We start from the raw sequence: 6,000 nt of genomic DNA, 5'->3' as shown, positions 1-6,000 counted from the left end.
AAAATTTATTGAAAACATTTTGATGTCTCGATATAACAAATTAAGTTAAATGAATTTTAAGATTTTACAAAAGATTTTCTAAGTATATTCGATGTAATTATTCGAATATCAAAATATTACTCAAAGTCTTTCAAAGTTCATTTTAATCCTTACTAAAGTGTAAAATTGTGTTTTATACTTAAACTATTTTAAAACAATTTTACAAAGTATTTCGAGCCTTAATCGAGCAAAAAATATTTTCTTTTTAAACGGTTTCAAGAAAAATCAGATTGTCCAGGGGGTACAGATTCCCCCCAGGGGTACAGATTCCCCCCCAAGGGGTACCGATTCCCCTTATCTAACGGTCAAAAACAGATTGCACTTAGGGAACCGATTTGTAACAACCCGATTTTCAAAATAATATTTAATTAAAATTTGAGGGTTTAATTGTGAAAATTTGGGACTGAATTGAAAGATTTTAAAACTTGGAGCTTGTTTTAAAGTTAAAGAAAATTCAGGGACCAAGCCCTGAATTTAACCATGGAGTGTCGGCAGACAATTGATATATGCGTGATTTCTGTTTTGAAAAACAGAAATCAATTTCACAAATCCTTCCTCACGCACACAACTTCCAAACTCGATTCCGACGCCGTCCGAATTCCGATCGTTGTTTTGAAACCACCGTTGTGTTCATCATCGAGCGAGGAGCAAAACCTTCAAATTAATTGAAGCGAAACGCGGCCAAACGTCGGGAATTTCCAGTCAAAGTAGCGACGGTTTTGTTAGCTCTATCGCCGAGAAAATCTTAAATTCACCGCTGATCGTTGCTCTGTTTACGACACCTCCCGCACCATCGTGTTCCTTGTGCCGTTCCGAGTTCACCGGTGTCAATCTTGTCCGTCGTAGACGGCGGCGCGTGAGGAGGTGGTGCAGTCAAAGATTCGGCCGATTTGAAATCGAGCTCTCCGCCGTTCAAAAATTTGAACCGATCGTTGTAAGTATCTTGAAATCGCTCAAAATAATTTTTAGAAATTTTTCCGGGATTTTTAGGGCCCCGGAGGACGCCTCACGCGCCACACGCGCCGCCGCAGGGCGAGTGGCTGCTGGAAACCGGTTTGACCGGTTTTCAACCGGTTCTGACCGGTTTGACCGGTTTCAACCGGTTCGAACCGATTTGACCGGTCTGAATCGGTTTTACCGGTCTGACCCGACCCGACCGTTGGCCCGACCCGACCCGACCGTTGACCCGACCCGACCCGACCGTTGACCGTTGACCGTTGACTTTCTTTGACCAAAACTTAAAATGGCTTTGACCGAGCATTAAACGACCGTTAATCTTTTCCGAGTATACCTATCCTGATAGTTTTCGACGTGCCGAATCCGTTTCCGTGGTCTGTTTTGTCAAATTCGAATCCGAAGGTCTCCAAATCTACGGTCAAAGTGGTTGACTTTGACTTTGACCAAGAATCTGAATTTTCAAAAAGTCATACTTTATGTTTTTCGACGTCCTGATTCCGATTCCGCAGTCCGTTTGGCCAAATTCAGACTCGAAATACCCCAAAATGATAATCAAACCCAAAAAATGCTTATATACTTAAGAATTCTAGTTTTGAACAATTAAGTAAGATTTGGGGCTGATTAATTATTATTGTTTGAAGGTACAAGAGACTCTCCGGATCGTTCGATAGCTCGACCCAACTCTTCTAGATCAGTTAACCACGTATACCAGTATTCACTCGTAAGACTCGTAAATTTTATGATTTTAGAGATTTATTTATGTTACCCATTAGTAATATAGTGATATTATAAATTAGGTTCGAAAACTGTAGCAGAGCGTGGTGAAACCAGCAATCAGTAGATCCACGATTTGAACATATTATCGAGGTGTGTTCCCTATTTATTACTGAACTGTTTTATTTGTTTTAATATGTGGTACACTGAATTCTTTGGTTTTCGTATTGTTGATGCACCGATTTAATGTGATGATTTATGGATTATGACTGTTATCTGATAATTGTTTTGAAATGGTATATGATTACCATGTTTATGGATTTATGGAATTTATAACACGGTGCAATTGAATTTTTGGAATACGAATTTATAAAGTACAGCTCTGATCAAGCTGGAAAATTTTACAGACCTAATGTGACTCTTAGGTAGGCTCTGCGGCCCTGAGATTATTCTCGGGTAGGCCCTGCGGCCCTAGATGTGTTCTTAGGTAGGCCCCACGGCCCCGAAATCTATCTTGGGTAGGCTCTCAGGCCCTAAGATGTTCCCTTAGGGTAACGCTTTTTAAAGAGATTTACTGCAGTATTTTTATGAGATTTATTGGACTATGATTTGTTTAGTGTACCTATAGTGATTTTATGGTAATATTGGGACACACTGAGCCTAGCTCACTTTTCGAAAATGTTTTCCCCCTTTCAGATACTGTTGGTTAGTTACCCTGGATTGAGCACTTGGAGGATCAACATATCTCTTGAAGTATATTTGATTGAAATGTTTTTACCTTGCAAGTTGTCTTTATTTTGTTAACAGGGACCTTATTTTAAAGTATGGTATTTTAATATGATGACACTTTTGCTATTACTATTCGGTTTATCGTGATTTGATTTTTAAGATATGTTTTAAATTAATTTATTACTTATTGGTATTATATTTACAAGTTAGGTTTTGATAGTATGATTTATTATAACTTCATGTCATTTATAATGTGATTTTACATTGATTGAATAACGGTTTCGGAAAAAAAAATGTCTTAAAGAATCATAATGTGAGCCACTAGACTTAGTCGAAACGCATAGGCTGGGTCTAGGGGGTTACATTTATTGGTATCAGAGCTTTTGGTTTTTAACCCTCGACTGTGTATGAGTCCACATGGAAGATACGATTTTGAAATATTTTACAAAACAGGATACAAAGGTCATATCACAAAGTTATTAAAATTTTTAACTGTGTTCGAGACTCCAAGTGCTTATCTAACCCTAAGTTTTATCTTCTGTAGTAAACTTGAGATCCATCAAAATGAGTGCTAGACGTGGTCGTCGAACTAGCCGTGGACGAGGTCGAGTGGCTAGATTTGCAGATCCGATCGATGAGATACGAGTAGATCCCCCACCTCCGATAGGTGATCCTGCTCCTACGACCCCAACGAATCTGCCTCCTACCGATGGTATTGGCATGACTACACCGATCATAGGAGCGACAGATATTGAGTCAGAATCTACCGGAGTTGCTTTGGATGAGACTTTTGGTAGACAATTTCTGCAGTTGATACAGGGAGCAGTCAGAGCTGCTGGTGTTGTATCTGAGGTTCCTATTTCGCAGACTCTAATTGCTAATGGGGTCAGGACTTTTGGAGGACAGCTTGGAGGAATTCCTACTGAAGCAGAAGATTGGCTACAGGATACAGAAAGACGCATGGATCAGTTGGGTTTGGACTCAGCAAAGAGATATTTGGGGGCAGTAGCGATGTTAGATGGAAATGCCCACACATGGTGGGAGTCAGTGACCAGTAGTGTTTCTACTGATCGGTTGACATGGGATTTCTTCAAGGAGCGCTTTCGGAGTCGATTCTTGGGTGAGCGCTACTTAGTCCAGAGACGACAGCAGTTTCAGGACTTGGTTCAGGGTGACATGACTGTTTCAGAGTATGAGATAGAGTTCTTGAAATTGTTAAAGTATGGAATCAGTCTGGTGCCTACCGAAAGAGATCGATGTCGTAAATTTGCCTTTGGACTCAGATACGAGCTACGTAGGCAGGTGGTAGCCCTTCAAGATGAGATTTTTGATGTGCTGGTAAGCAGAGCCAAGGATGCTGAGGAGATGGAGGCGTTAGCTTCTGGTAGAGAGCGTGTTGATCAGGAGCGATCTAGGAAATCTTTTGGCCCTACTGAATCATCCGCACATTCCGGTAATAGGACTCGTACTTCAGCCCCTCAGAGGAGCAATACACGCTTCAGGCCTACTGTATCACCTTCAGCTGTTAGTTAGAGGTGGTTCTTCGGTTCCGGTTCTAGTGCCTCAGTGTGACTTTTGTGGGAACGGCACACGGGAGAGTGTTATAGGAAGACCGAGCATGTTTTCATTGTGGATCTAGTGGACATTTTCGGAGGGATTGTCCTCAGCTAGCTTCGTCTGAGCGGATCGCTACCCAGACTCCTGTGCGTTCTCAGACTATAGTACATACTCCAATTAGAGATCGTAGCCAAGTAAAGGCTTGTGGTTCAGCGTCCAGGACAGACAGTAGAGCTCGACCTCAGCAAAATAGAGGGCCAACAGTTTCTGAGGCTAGACAGCCAGCCTTGGTTTATGCCACTAGACGTCGGGATGACAGAGATGAGCCTGAGGTTATTGCAGGTACATTTACTATTTATTCTATCCCATACTTTGCATTACTGGACAATGGCTCCACTCACTCCTATGTATCGAGCTCAGTATCTCGAAACCTTCAGATTCCGATAGAGAACACTGAAAATACTGTTACAGTTACAGTCCAGTAGGACAAGCGGTATTAGTGAATAAGGTATTTCGGCGTTGTCCTTTGGAGGTGCAGGGAGAAATTTTTCTCGCTGATCTTATGGAGCTTCCTCTAGAGGATTTTGATCTAATTCTTGGGATGGATTGGTTGAATAAACAAGGTAAATCTGGATTGCGAGTACAAGCGAGCTACCCTGAAGACTTCAGATGGTCGGACTGTTGTGTTAATTGGTGAACGGCGTGGCTATCTCTCCAATATAGTTTCAGCGATGGAAATTGATCGTATGATCCGAAAGGGATATGAGACGTTCATTGCCTGTATTTTGAACACTAAAGGTGCATTGTCCACAATCGAGGAGATTCGTACAATTAGCGAGTTTCCTGATGTTTTTCCTGAGAGTTGCCTGGGTTACCTCCTGATAGAGAGGTAGAGTTCGAGATTGAGACTTATCCGGGATCTTCACCTATTTCTATGGCACCTTATCGCATGGCTCCAAAGGAACTTAAGGAGTTGAAGGTCCAATTGCAAGAATTATTCGATCGAGGATTTATCCGACATAGTACTTCACCATGGGGAGCTCCAGTTCTATTCGTGAAAAAGAAGGATGGGTCGCTAAGATTATGTATTGACTATCGGAAATTGAATAAGATGACGGTCAAGAATAAATACCCATTACCCAGGATTGATGACTTATTTGATCAATTGCGAGGAGCTACTGTATTCTCTAAGATTGATCTTCGTTCGGGTATTATCAATTGAAAGTTAAAGGATCTGATGTTGCAAAACGGCCATTCGCACTAGATATGGTCATTATGAATTTTAGTGATGCCTTTTGGTTTGACGAACGCTCCTGCAGCTTTTATGGATTTGATGAATCGGGTGTTCCGACCATATTTGGATCAATTTGTGGTGGTCTTCATTGACGATATTCTGATCTATTCTCGTACTGAGGCAGAGCATGACGAGCATTTGAAGATCGTTCTGCGGACTTTGAGAGAGCATCGTCTATATGCCAAACTAAGCAAGTGTGAGTTTTGGCTTCAAGAAGTGTCATTTCTGGGGCATATTATTTCTGCGCGAGGTGTTCAGGTTGATCCCAGCAAGATAGAGGATATTATGAATTGGAAACGACCTAAGAACGTATCTGAAATCCGCAGTTTCTTGGGCTTGGCTGGTTATTATCGACGTTTTGTTGAGGGCTTCTCGATCATTGCTTCTCCTTTGACAAAGTTGTTAAGGAAGAATATGTTGTTTGACTGGGGCGAGGCACAACAGGAGAGCTTTGAGAAATTAAAGGCGGTTTTGACTCAAGCACCGGTGTTGATTCAACCGGAGTCCGGGAAGGATTTTACAGTGTATAGTGATGCTTCACATTCAGGACTTGGTTGTGTTTTAATGCAGGAAAGTAAAGTGGTGGCTTATGCATCCCGTCAGCTGCGGCCGCATGAGAGTAATTATCCTACTCACGATTTAGAGTTGGCAGCAGTAATTTTTGCCTTGAAGATTTGGAGACACTATCTTTATGGAGAGAAGTGTTACAT

This window comes from Hibiscus syriacus, unplaced genomic scaffold, assembly GCF_006381635.1.
Source record: "Hibiscus syriacus cultivar Baekdansim isolate YM2019G1 unplaced genomic scaffold, ASM638163v2 tig00109937_pilon, whole genome shotgun sequence".
Taxonomy (NCBI): Eukaryota; Viridiplantae; Streptophyta; class Magnoliopsida; order Malvales; family Malvaceae; genus Hibiscus; species Hibiscus syriacus.
The sequence above is the reverse complement of the archived record's forward strand: the minus strand, read 5'-3'. Positions refer to the sequence as shown.